Source organism: Callorhinus ursinus, unplaced genomic scaffold (genome assembly GCF_003265705.2).
Source record: "Callorhinus ursinus isolate GAN/ISIS: 27379988/994484 unplaced genomic scaffold, GSC_fseal_2.0 scaffold7, whole genome shotgun sequence".
NCBI classification, from domain to species: domain Eukaryota; kingdom Metazoa; phylum Chordata; class Mammalia; order Carnivora; family Otariidae; genus Callorhinus; species Callorhinus ursinus.
Genome location: NW_027397069.1, coordinates 4,064,623 through 4,079,301, shown reverse-complemented (window position 1 = coordinate 4,079,301; position 14,679 = coordinate 4,064,623). Strand labels below are relative to the sequence as shown.

At 39.4% G+C, this 14,679-nt stretch overlaps 1 long non-coding RNA gene across 4 annotated transcripts in view; it reads left to right on the top strand.

Moving 5' to 3' along the window:
* Positions 1 to 14,679, top strand: part of LOC141373092 (uncharacterized) — a 121,254-nt gene that overhangs the window by 15,263 nt on the left and 91,312 nt on the right. The gene's annotated exons all lie outside the window — the stretch shown is intronic.

The following is a 14,679-nucleotide window of genomic DNA, read 5'->3' as shown; positions in this document are numbered from 1 at the left end:
TGGCTTACAGAAGGATCCTTGCTGAAAGTTAACAAAGGTTTCCTTCTGTTGAAGCTTGAGAGCCAAAAACATTAATTCTGTTCTCCTCAGTGCGTCTGTCACCTTAGCACTTAGATGATTTATGTAAAAGCCTTTTGTTGTTTCTCATAATATCACAGAACTTCAAACCCAAAAAGAAAAAGGGAAAGAAAAACAAGGATACTTCTTATTGAGATGGCAAGAACACCCAGCCTGCCTCCTCAACCTTCACCCAAATGAGATTTTTTTTCTTTTAATAAAGCATACGTACTTTCCCAGTCTTTCGAAAGACCAAAAAAAGTATGGGTGTTCTCTTGGGTAAACTTTCTGTTAGAAAAGCAAATAATTGAAGGAGGCCTCTGATTCGAGAAAAAATTTTATAAATACTTCCCAGAAAGATCTGCCTTACTGGGGAGAGAACTGAAATGTGAAATTTTGAGGTGAAAGAGAGCGTTTTTGTATACTGAGCGTTCTGACAGAAATATCTGTCCCATCTGAGCCTATGTTGAGCAACTCTTGTCTACTGGGTAAGGTAGAGGTTTGACATGCCACTTCGGATAGTTGGTAGGCTTGTCTATGCCTCCTCTCTATCATTACTCGGATCTAAATCCCGCCTGGGAAGTTCATCTTACTTATACTTAACAATTATTTATTGAACAGCTACTGTGTTCCAGGCTTTAGTGCCATTGATAATTTTGAAGGCAAGGCTTTTTTCTCATTATGGTTTATGAGCAGATACCAAGTGACTATTGAAATAGTATAGATGTTTAAAACCAAATTACCAAATCTGAGATAAGAGGGTTGTTAAGTATCAAATGGACACTTTGTCCAACAGCCTGCCAGGATCCTTGGGTGAAGTATATGAATAGACTTAAGTGTTAATATACACCAAAAAAAGCAACATTGGATTAAATAGAGACAAAACAATTGATCATGGAATAATGGACCCAACAATTTCCAAAGCTACCAGTGGCCAGCCTCTCTCTAGCACCATGATTGACATGTTTTCTAAAGCATCTGTTTTGAGATGTGGGAAATGTTCATGAGTTCATGCTCATTTTTCTCTATAATGAGTACAAGATTTAGCACATAATCTGTGGGTGGCTTGTTTGTGTCTGTTCTTTAAGTTCTGAAAGTCTCTTCATAAGGACTTGGAGTCATAGATACTGGATATAAAGAGGATGAGGGTCATTAATAGCTCTTATGGGCCACAGAAGCACCCCAATTGCATGAGGGACATTTACTTGGCCTTTCTGGCCATTGTAGACAGGTCTCAGAAGATCTGGGTTTTAAAGGCAGCCAAGCTGGCAAGGTTCATTCTTTATTCCCCTGCTAATGCTGGTTGAAGACCACTGTGAAGTTCCCAACCTGCAGACAATCTTGAGGGGGCAGAACTGGGTGAAGAATTTGGGAGTGGATTCCCACTCTCCTTATACCTCCTTACTTATCTCTGTTCTTAGAGATAAGCCCATAGAATGTCAGGCAGCATCTGCTTTCTTCACCTTTCCTTATGAAATGGGAGGCCAAAGGGATTCTCAGTGTATGAGTCATGTTGTCCCATACTCTTTAGTCGAAAGATGTTGACTTCCCGATAAGCAGGCAACTTAATTGTTCAATTTGGACTTCCTGTTTAACATTTATGATCCTGTGAGCAAATTTAATCAACTAGTGTTCATTCCTAAGGAGGAATATATATTAAGTGCCTATGGGATGAAATGTGTGGGAAGCAATGTAAGTGATGGGGTCAAAATCTAGGGACCAGAAACCACAACACTCACCTCTTTGCCTCCTGCTGCCCTTCTGCTAGGGTCTCTTGAGAGTGATAAGAAAGGGAATGATGATCTTGTCAGTGGAAAATAGCCAAACTAGAAGTGAGCTGACTGATGAGAAAGACCAGGGTCAGCAACTGCTTTACAGCAAGAAAACACTTCATGCAGTTGAAGCTCCTCATTGAAGTCTCAGAGTTTAAAAGGCCATTCCTGTATTCCTCTACTCTGTAACCTATAGAAGAATGACATATGGTGACATAAAAAGAGAAAGATGGGCATGGTGGAAAAACCCCTGAGATTGGGAATAAAAATCTGAGTGTCAATCTCTCTTTTGTCACTTGCTGATTGTATGTTCTTGGGCAAGTCACATCACCTCATGTGCACCGAGTTTTCTTCTCTGTGAAACGAAGATTTTAATAATGTCTACTTTACAAGATTTTTAAAGCAATAAATATGCATGTACAGTGCTTTACAGTGCTTTGTAAAATAGAATCTCTTCTAAAGAGTTAGCTATTCTTATTCTCAGTAATAATATTGATAAAAGCGGATCAAGAGAATCTTTGAGATAGACCTAGTCTTGCTGAGGAATGGAAGTGTCCTCTTAGGCTGCTATTTTGTTTAGACCAAACATAAACACCAACATCTATTTCTTTAGATGTTAATCTCCTTCACTTGTCAGGCTTGTGCGAAGATCAGTTTAATATAGATGTCATACTGATTGTGTGTAGTGAGTGCAAGAGCGGGCTTTTAAGGCAGGCATAGTATAACCACAGGTATTCATCTTGATCAGGATCATTTATGCACATAAAAACCAGTACAAATCAGATATATGAATTAAGAAAGATCTCCAATGTAGGAGTTGGTATGTCCAAATTAATGTCAAGATAAACTGCTGTGTGAAACCAAATTCCAGAACTGCTGTCAAGTGTATATAATTCCAAGATAAGGGGATCTCTACCTGGTTTGGATGAGTCCTCAGGTTGATCTCAGTCTGAAGTTTAGGTAACTTGGAGGATATGACATTTCAACAATTGGGGTTCAAATGATCAGTCTTCATGTAGGACATCTACTTTACTTAAATGAGAAACATTTTCAATGTCATTAGATGTCCCCAACCATATTTCATGTTAGAAAGACCATATTAGCTCCCTCAGCTACTTACCAGGCTCACATTTTGGTAAATAGGATAAATAAGGAAACCCCCTTTTTTATGTATACTAGGTCTCGACATATGTATTATGATCAGGTAGATTTCAGGGTCTGCATAAGAATTTACTTTTACATCTCTGGATTCAGTTTGGATAACCCTGGTGAAAACCACTAAACACCCACGAACCAGGATTAATCCTTTAAAATGTCAATGTGTCTCTTCATTTGTCATCAGTGTCCCATCTTTTTACTTCCACAGAATAATCTGTTAATAAGAACAAACTGTGGTCTTAGAAGGGGTTAAAGTAAAATATGTTGTATCTGACATGGACGCCCAACTAAAAAATTTAATAACTTCCTTCTTTTAACACATGGAGCTAAATGTGCGTCTTCTTGAGAGAAAGTTTGTTTTCTTTAGCTAGGCTTCTATGTTTGGCTTTAGCATTTCTGTCACCAGCAGCACCCCACCCCCCAACCATTAAGCAGAAACCCCAGCCACGGCACTCAACAAAGAAGTGGCAAGCCTCCAAGAAATATATTTCCCACAAATACACAGCTGAGAACATTAAAAATTGGGTAGGTCTGGTTTATGTCTGGTTCACCTCCAGTGTCTCACGTATAACTTCTGAGTTGAATGAACCAGTGACAATTCAGTAAAATCACTCAGGAACTCTGGAATTACTGTTCTGACATCCACCACTTCAGCTTTTGTCTTATGTGATAGCCTAGGGTTTGCTGACAGAGTACATCAAAGAATGGGGACCAGGCTGAGGACAGTTTGCACTGTCTTTAATCATTTGGTAAAAGCTCAAGAGGATTTGTTCAAATTCAGCTAAGTAAAAATCTTCCACTTCACCACCTCATTCAGACAATATGAGAACCAGATGGGTTTCCACACGCGGCCTGATTGCTACTGTCTGATGTAGACAATCAGAATTCTGCACATCTGTGCCATGACATCAGGGAATGCCGCAGCCCTTCATTGTGCTTAGCAGACCACACTAGAGCAGTTTTTTCTAGTTCATGTGGGAACAGAACCATCATTCAGAAGGCACCTTGTTCTAACCATTTGTAAATTAATTTGTTAATGAAACATTACATCAGGGTAGCACTTTACAGTTTACAAAGTGCTTTCATTTCCTCATTTAATCCTTAAAATAACCTTGAGAAATAGGCAGGGCTGTCAAAAGAGGCTAAACAGTTGAGAAAATCCAACATGCCACTATTCCTGTCTTTAAATGTTTGGTGTGAACTTATATACAGACTAATGTTGAATCATAGCAAAGAATAAAATATGTATGATCCCCTCCTTCCCCCAAATATGTTTCTTCCTAAGGGGCATAGCCTTTTCCATACATAATTTAGGGAGAACTGGATTTTCAGACTTTCACATTGTTGCCCAGAACTGTATGGAGGAATGACTGTCCCCTTGGAGAGGGGGTTGGGGTGGGTGTTGGAAGTGGAGGTTGGGGACGAATTTGAATGGCAGGTTTTTAATCTTAAATATCATGTTGATTTTGAGAAATACCTACATGTTTATTTTTGCCACACAGTTTTGAGCAAACTTGCCATACCAGGAAAATACTCCATACTTATATACAACTGTGTATCCCAGTTTGAGGAACTTAGGTTATTTAGCACATAATATTTGTTCAAACAAGAGCAAGTTTTCATACACCACAGGGGCCAGCTAACCATACTAGAATAGTATTGGGATGGATTTTCCCTCAGATTGTTTGGGTCTTCAACCAGCCTTTGTAGTTAAGGTGACCATGCTGATAATATGGCTACTGAAGTAATGGTGAGCTGGCATCTCCATGGAGAAAAACTACATATTCTGTAGGCTCTGATGATTGGATGCAGTTTTCTCCAGTCAGGGGCCTGAGCTAGGCCTTGCAGCAGCTCCTCACAAGCAGATGCAGTGACAGTGCACCTCTTCTCGCAATTCTTAGTTTGCGGAACCAAATCCAAATTTCTTTGCAAGGAAAACAAGTCTGCATCATCTGCCTTTCTCCCATGTGCCTATTTTCGTCTTCTGTCACTTGCGCTTTTCTCTCCTCCCGTACCTGAGTTCCTGCAGTCTCTGAACACATGAGGATCTCTCATGTTTCTGCACTTTTGCACATTTGCACATATTATTCTCTCAAGCACTCTCTTGCCCTGCTAATGAGAATGGCAAACTCCTCATTCTTCAAGTGTTACTTCAAGCATGGCTTCTTCCGATTAATCTCTTCCTAACGCCCTGAAGCAGACCGAGGTGTCCTTCTTTTATGTCTCCACTATGCTTTGCACACTTCCTTATGGTCCCACGCATCACATTTTCATTATTTGTTGGTCTGTCTCCTTAGTAGATTATAAAGTATTTGAAAGCAGGAGCTATCTGTCATGGTGCCTGGCACAGAGCATGCACTCAAAGTAATTGTTGAAGGAATGAATGACCATGTGATTCTGCAGTAGTCATTTCAAAGTGGCCTTTTAGAGATCATCCTAAAATAGCAGTAAAGAAGGGTATATACCTTGTTTTTTCTCTTGAAGTTATGGAACATATTATTCATTTTGAAAATTACAATCTTGAACATCACAGTCTTAAAAAGTGATTTGACTGCACTGTTGGGGTCCACTAGAAGGAATATTTTGATCAGATGCCATTAAGAATGTCATATAAGGATAGAAAGAGATAAATGTCTTTACAAAACAAGTTTTAACAAATCATAATATGCTCATTAAGTTATCATCTAAGTTATCAATTAGGTGGCTTCATTGATAATAGGATATATAGGTTAAGATAGAGTAAGTGAGATCAAGTTGTAGCAAATACAGTGTCATATAAATAATACGGGTTGTTTCACCTAGATTATTTCTTCACTTTGTTGTTGTTGGTAAGAATGGAACTAATTTATTTCAATTCTTCTAAGATATATTATCCACTCACTTCTCCCCTATGCATTCTTCCATTCATACATTATCCATCCACCCATCCAACTAATCATCCATCCGTTCATCCATCCATCCACCCACCCACCCACCCATCCAATAAATAATATAAAATATCTGTTCTGGGAAAGCCTTAAATATCAGGAATAGACTATGATTCTCATTTGATTAATAAAGTTAAAAATAGGGAGGCATCTTACATCGTTGGGTAGAATGATGTACATATTTTTAAAAAGTAGATTAGCCATTGTAGTATTTCTATTTTCCAGGGCCTCTGTGAGGATTCAAGAGATAAAACACTGAACAGTATAGCTTGGAGTTCTCAGAAGAAAGATGCCAGTAGAACAAAGAACACCACAATTAATGCTCTCAGTAACTTACAGTTATGACCCTAAAGCAAAAACCAAAGCTGATAATTCAAGTCTGGAGTACTAAACTCCACAATAACAATCCTCCAGAGAGGAAGAAATGGAAGCAAAGTTGTGCCAAAAATGATTTATTCTAAATTAAAAAAAATATTTTTGACTGTGATAGTTTCTCTCTGACTGTCCATAAGAATGGGGATGTTTGACCAATATTGTTTGGCAGGAAGAAACTGAAGCAAGTTGCTGAGTTTACAAGTTGCTTTTCAAGAAAGTTTTATAGCCCAGGGAATTGGAGTAGTTTGTCTACTATTCACGGTCACTCTTGGAACTTGCATACTTAAAAATGCTGGGAAAAGGTGAGGAAATGAAGTAGTCTTTTAGGCTCAGGTTCAGGAAAGAAATCTACCCAGACTTTGGATGTAATGTCTGATAGGAAACAGTGTATTCCCTCGCCGCTTGTGGAAATGCCACTTGATAATGAGTTTTGACCTAATTTCTTTCCTCATCGCAGCATAGTAATTTAATCACTGGAGACACATTCTGAAACCTTTTAAAAAAGTCATTCTCTCCTGGATTAAACAAAGATAGCCTTCCTAATCCAACCTCATCTTACACAGCAACCCATTCTCAGTATATTTTACTTGAGATTACTGTGGTCTTGACTCACAAAATATTAAACCTCAGACCAGTTGTCTTTTAGAGTTTTCCTGGGACTCATTCCTGGATATGCTGGGTATGTTACATAGTCATGAAAATTCTATTAGCATATTATTTGCAGACCATTTATATATGTTCACCTAGATTGATTTTTATTTTCCCTCAGGTTCCTTTCACGTTAAAATCTGATCAGTGGTATTCTTAAGGCAGTTATTTTCCTGACTGAAATTTGTCGAAGTTTTCATTCATTCATTCATTCTTTTTTTTTGCTTTTCCCAAATAGCAGAAGGGGAACAGGATAGAAACAATGAGCATTCACACAGGGGGAAAACTAAAACTCTTTACTGATTTATGTTTTTTATAAGCCATTTTTTTAGAATATGCAATGAGATTCCCATTTATGTGCAGGCAGCAAGGTCAAATTTTGTAAGGAGTCTCTAGTTTTAATTTGATTCATTTGGAAGAAAGAATTGGAAAGGACAAAAAGAGAACAAATGGGGAAATGTCATCAGAACCAGTGGGATCCAGTGAACAATGATTAGATTTGAAGGCAGGTGAGAGTTTAGGGTTTAGGGCTGGCACTAACTCTTGTTACCTGTACTTGTAGCCAAGTCTCAACCTTTGAGTCTCCTCTTCCTTATCTGTAAAATGAAAGTGGTAATTAAGTGGGCCAGAGAGACCATAGAAATGTTTCCTTGTTTGCAGGTAGATAAGATGAATCAGATTGCTTTCACACTGATTTACTACAAAGCTAGCAAAAAAAAAAAAAAAAAAAAAAAGGAAAAAAAGAATATATGCAGTCCTTTGAAGGTCCCTGCTGCCTATATCGTGTGAGGAATCCCCCTTTCACTTAGGCTAGCAGTGTGAGGGGGCTGCTTCCCTAACACCTTTTTTTTAATAACTTGGTTCTCCAGCTCCTTCTGGACTATATTCCTCAGCCACTTTGCATTTCCTGTCTCCTACTCATTTAGTCAACGTCAGAGTTGCCTAGAGTTGCTCCTGCACCTCTCTGCTCCCTTCTTCTTCATGATCTCCTTTGGATGATCTGGCACCATTTGACAAACTCATGTTCCCATGGCTTCCATTGCCACCTACATCCAGAAAACACTCAAATTTATCTTCAGTCTATCTCTAGAACCTTGGTGTCCCACTGGACACTTCTACTCGAATATCCTGGAAACCTGAATTCATTCATTCCAGACTCAATCACCAAATTCATTTCTCCTTAAACATATTCTTCTCTAGTGAATGAAGCCATCAACATCCCCATTCTCTGAAGCCACAGGTTTGGAAATTACCCTACGTTCCTCACTGCTCTGTCCTGGTTCAGGCTGCCTCTTTTTTCACAATAACTCTTTCTCGAATTCCTCCTGTATTGCTGCTGCAGTAATATTTGTAATATTCAGATTAAATGGTATGATTTCTTTGTCTGAAATGTTACTATGACCCTCCCTTACTTTAGGAACAAAGTCCAGATTCCAGACCCTCTGTAGTTGGACTGCTGCCTGCTCTCTTGTCATTGTGACCTGATACCCAGTGTATAGCAAATGGCTCCGTCCACGGCCAATGAACCCAGTTTCCTGGGCTCAGCATTTTCCCCCCTCACTTCTGAGGCTTTTTTCTGCCCCCCTGCTCCTTCTGCCTTAAATGCTTTTCTCTCTTTTACCCCCCTGGCCAAATTCCTCTTGTCTTCAAAAATCACGCCATGGTGTCTTTCTTGTTTCCTAGATTCTCATTGGCTAGAATTCCTATTTTCTTACCGCACTCTTGAAATACTTCTTTCAAAGCATTTGCCCCACTGTCCTTTTTTTTTTTTTTTTTTTAAGAAAGGCAGACTGCCACATACAGCGCATCATTTGGGTGTATCTGGAGTCTTGGAAGCTTGACTACCCTACATTCTCCTACAAATGGTCTTTGAGAGCTTGTTTGGAGGTTCTAGCAAGGGAGTGCAGCTACTCAAGATATCCTTGACCAAAGAATGGCCCTCCTCTATCAGAGAAGTTTGTTCTCTTTGACCAAGCATGCAGGTTTGGGAGGGATGCACATGGAGCCGTGAGGGAGGAAGGGGACACCTGCCTAGCTGGCCAGATCAGCCAAATCAACCCTGGTGATCAGTGTGGTGATAGATGTCACAGCCAGATCGCCCTCACATCCTGCCCCACTGTATTGTGGGTACTGGTTAATTTTTTTCTCTCTCTCCCTAGATTCTCAGTGAGCACTTTTTTTTTTTTTTAAGATTATTTATTTATTTATTTGACAGGGAGAGAGACACAACAAAAGAGGGAACACAAGCAGGGGGAATAGAAGAAGGAGAAGCAGGCTTCCCGCAGAGCAGGGAGCCCAATGCAGGGCTCTATCCAAGGACCCCGGGATCATGACCTGAGCCAAAGGCAGACGCTTAACAACATAGCTACCCAGGCGCCCGTCTCAGTGAGCACCCTGACAACTCATTCATCCCTAGCCCCAAGCTTATTGTCTGGCACATAGTAGGAGCTAAATAATGCTTTTTTAAAAAGTGAATTTATTGAATAAAATACCATGCTTGCATTGTTGTTTTGCAACTGTGTCATTATTAACATTTTGTTTGTGATAAGGTTGTGTACCCAACTACACTGAAAAGTCTGTGTGAGAAATAACTATGGGTTGTGATTTGTCATATGCCCTCATCATACGCCAAGCAAGCTCTTGATTTTTCTTTTTGATGAATGAATGGATGTTAGGTGACTTAGAAAGAAGCAAATAGATGATATCACAAGCTGGTCCAAAGCTTCAGCAAGCCACTGTCATTCTCCTCTCCCATTGCTGCTGCAAATGAGGCCACCTTTAAAGGAAAGTCACCTCTATTTATGCTCCAGCTCATCGACCACTGAAGCTGCAGGAGTAGTCGCAGTAATAGATGGAGTAACTGATGGGTTAGGACTGTAGACAATAAACTGGAGGAGGAGAAACAGAGCACGTTAGCATGGACTTTGCTTCCTCCAGCATTGATTATAAAGAAAACATCAGAAGCGGTATCATTTCCAAATAGGTAGTTGAGCATAAGTGAAGGGGAATAGGTCCTCCTGAGGTGTGTCGCTCAGGCTTTATGTAGCTCAGTTTGAGCAAGTTGTGGGGAGGATGTGGTGGTAAGAAAAAAGGCTGCCCGTGGGGCTGAGTCCTGCAGGAAGCTGTGCGGGCTGTTACCCAGAGCCCAGACAACACAGATAATTCACATGGTAGGGACTGTTTTCATAGATCTTTTCAAACACAATTAGATGGATCTGAAATAGAATTTTAAGCTCACACAACACTTTGACATCAGAAAACCACGAATAAATAAAATTACAAAATCAAAATGCAATTCAAAAGGATTCCATGTGATAATGCCTTTTTCAATAAACGCTGCAGAAAGAAAACTGTGTGATAAACTGTATCATTTCAATTTTCTCCTCAGGGATTTTATATCCATATGCTTTTATGTGGAAAAATGTGATTTAAAAAAGGCTCTGCCACTATGAGCCCCAACTCCCTGACAGGTGTTCACCATGGACCAGGCATGGAGGGCCTGCAGGAGACCTGTGTGAGGCCGGCTGTAGTTCCTAGTGACATTTTCTGGGGCTGGAAAAGTTCTGCCATTCACTGCTCCCTCAAGGGACTGACAGTTGCCTAAGATTCTCCCCCAGGGAGTGTTTCCTTGGGTTCAGTTATATTTCTAGGAAGTTCAAATTAAATTACAAAATGTTAGCAGAGACAAACAACACACCAATCCAACAGGTATAAAGACGTTAAATGCAAAATTTTTTAAATTTGTATCTTACAGACTATTATCTCTGAGAAATATATGTAAACAAAGGAGTCTATGGTCAGATAAGTTTTGCAAACACTGGGTTAAATAGGAACAAATTCTTTTTACCTTGCTTCTCCTCCCCCCCTGCCTCCACCTTTTACCCATCCCTTCCTCCTCTTCCTCCTCCTCTACTCGCTCCTTCTCCACATCTTTCTCTTTCTTCTTCTCTTTTTCTTAGTTATACATTTCCCAAAAGCTTTAGTATATGTAGAGTGAATCTCCAAGAAAGGAATACAGTCAACAAAATTTCCAAAACTTACTCAAACTTGAGAAGCTTTTTATTTGTTTGTTCAGAGAAACACAGTTTGGGGAAATTCTGTTTTGTAACAATTAGGTTGTCACAGTTGGAACCCAAGAGAAGAGACAGGTGATTGGCTTGCAGCTTCTTGGGAATTTTTAGGCCCCCAGTGGCCTTATCCAGTTCTTCTGGGGTGGCTTTGGGTTCCTAATGTTGCCTCCAGAATTATAGGCTGGGAAGAAAACCTGGCAGACAGCGTGACATGATGAAAAGATCATGGGTTCAGGCTTTAGAAAGGACAGGTTCTGAAACCTGGACTTGTGCTTTAGTCTGAGCTCTGCCGCTTACCCAAGAGATGGCCTTGCAAAATTCCTTTAACTCTCTTACCTCAGTTCTTTTCTTTGGTGAGATATGAATATGTAAGCTTAGGTCTCAGTTATTTCATCTGTCAAATAAAAACACTACACTAGATGACCTGTAAAATGATTTCTAGTTCTAATGTCTTGAGTTAGATTTTGTATATCTATCTCTACTATATATATGAGTGTATGTGCGTATGTGTATATGTATGCATATGTGTATACATACATAAGAATAAATAGTTCACCAAATTTTTACTAATGAAGAAATGATAATGTAATTTCTTTTCTCTGTTAAATATAACATTTTGTTCTGTTTACATCTCAGATATATTTGAATGGCTATAACAAAAACACAGACTCTCAGAAAAAAAGTCTTTATTCTTTGAATAACCGATGTTTAGCCCAAAAATGAAATTCTGAGTTATGACTCGTAAGGTTCCTGATCAAAAATGCTTAAATTTTAAAGGTTAATTGCTCTGCTGACCATGAATACTAATTCATAATGGTTGTGTGTCTCAGCATACTAATTTTTATGTTTGTGTGATAATATTTTTGCAGGACTCCCAATATTCACAAATGCTGTTTCACTCATTTACAAATAAACTTATGAGCTGAAGAAGGGAGTGTTCCACTTTTCCTATTTTACTAGATGTGGAAACAGGAGCATGTAGCATGTAACTCTGAAGTTAGAGATAGGACTTGGAATTAAGCCAAATTGAGCATAGTTCTAGCCTCCTAATCTTTGGCCAGCCCATGAGTAAAGATTTAGTGCTCTATATAATAATGAAGAAAAAGATGATTATCATAAAAATGCTTGAGTTTCTTATTTTGAGCAATTCAACCTGCTCATTCTAAGGCCCTCATCCATTCCAAAAAAATACGAAGACAAGAGCCAAATTTAGGATTCAAGCTGACTCTTTCCCTCCCTTTACTCCCTATCACTGGATACTTTTGTGCATGTCTTAGAAATTGCCCACTGGATTCATTCTTTTCCTCTCAGTGCTATGTTTCCAGTCATTGTTTTTATCACACTATATATGGATTGTAGAAATAGTTTCCTGGCTTTCCTCTCTGTTTCAGCCTCATTCCTTTCTGCCCACCCTATACACCATTACCAAGATAATATTCCAAAGACAGCCCTTTCATTTTGCCACTACCCTCAGGAAACTACAGCCAGATCTCTCTGTCTAATTTTTGAGGCTTTCCATATTTGGAGCTTGTTTTAGTCAGCATGGGTTGCCACAGCAAAATACCGTAAGCTGGGCAGCTTAAACAGCAGAGCTTCTGTTCAGAGTTCTGGAGGCTGGAAGTCCAAGGTGAAGGTTCCGGCAAGAGGTTTTGTTCTGAGGTCTCTTCTGTTGGCTTAGAGGTGGTGCTCTTTCTCTGAGTGCTCACATGACCTCTCTGTGTTCATGCGCGCAGAGAATGAACTCTCTGTGTCTCTTCTTATAAAGGCACTAAACCTATCAGACCAGAGTCCCACCATCTTGACCTCATTTGACCTTAACTACCTCCCAAAGACTCCATCTCCAAATACCATTACACTGGGATTAGGGTTTCAACATGTGAATTTTGGGAGGATGCCAACATTCAGTCCTTGGTAGGGCTCCTTCAGTCTCTTTAGCCTCACTTCTGCTTCTCCTGAGGTGTACCCTCACCTCCAGTTTCCTCACTCCTGGCACCCAGTGCTTTTATCTGTATGCTCCTGTGTCTGCTGCCCCCTCAGCCCTCTCCCTTCCCCAACCCTCTCCTACTTCTCTCATCCAGAAGACTTTCTACTTCCTTTGTACTTTCTCAAATTGGACACATCCTCCAAGGTCTACCTCAAGTTGCACCTGCTCCAAGAACACTTTCTCATCTCCTACAATTCATACAATATCCCTTTTCTCTGAACTCTTATAGTCACACCATGATTTAGCACTTAGTCATTCTTTAATTCTTTTATAATAGTAGTGAAATATCTTATTGGGATTTATACTGTACAAAGTACTTACATATCTATAGTTTTATGTGATTCTCTAAAAAACCCAGGGAGGTAGAAATTATTGTAATTTCTATTTTACATGTAAGAAGATTGAGGCTCGGTGAGGTTAAATGGCTTACCACTGGCAAGAAAGCCAGTAAGTCAGGAATGCAATGCTGTTTTGTGACTCTTAAGATTCATGGTCTATCCACTCATTCCTTACTCCATTTTATGAATCTTTGCTTGAGTTTTCTTCTTTCTCCCTCATTCTAACTTAGGTTATCTTGTTGAGTTTATGAATCTCTATAGGCTGAATTTTATTCTTTTTCAGGGGGAAAAATGAATTTCCGTGAAAGACATCAGAGTTAATTCCAACTGAGATTCTTTGCACTAAATCATAAACTAGGTATTTCTGTGATGAATAGTAGTCTTCCTATTTAATAAATGAAGAAATGGACAGAAACAGGACTTAATCTCTGTATACTATCTACTGGATTAAGCAATCCCTCATTATTTTTTCCAAGTAAAAAGTGCTAATGAGAAGCTCTTGGCTAAGACAGCACATATATTCAACAAAGCAATATATCATTTTTGTTTTGCTATAATTGCAACATGTAGATCTAACTTCTCCAGTGCATGATCTCAGAATATTTTGGCCTCCCACACAGAAGATGAACTCTGAGGTTATAGCCATTAGGTGGGGGTGAGGGGGTGTGAAATAATTTAATAGTGGAAGCCCACCAATCACACCTGACCCCAATCCGTCCAGACATTTGTGCAAAGAAACCACTTACAAATTCCTTTAGAGTGATACCAAATCAGAAACATTTAATGTGCACTGAAAAAGCCAAGTTAAGAATCAAGTTCAGACATGCAGAGGTGTGATATCTGCAACCAGAGCCAAGTTAGAAAAGGGTTAGTCCTTTCAATGGCCAAATTAAACAAGACACAATTGAGGGTAACTCATCCCTCTGGGCACTTATAAACCTGCACGTGGGAACTTTTGAAAATGAAGTTAGCGCTGATTGTGTCTTATTTTGCTTGGCCATTGAGTAGGCTAACCCTTTAGGAATTTGGCTCTGTCTGGAGATATCACACTTTTATGTGTCTGACCTCCCCCCTTTTTTTGGTGTGTATATATAGAATTTTAAAAATCAGATATGGTGTTAGATTATTAAGTTTAATAAGAGTGAAAGATAAAAGCCAAATACGGAAAAGAACAGAATGTGCTGAAATAACAATGAAATTAGACTACCAAGGACATACTGCTGCTCTTTTTTTTCGTTTGTTTTTTTCTGGTCTCCTTTACAGTTAAGAGCTGAGTAGAATAGTATTGGGTAAGGTCAACAATGAAGCTACTTGGGGGAATTCCTGAACTCAGCCTCACTGATTCACTGC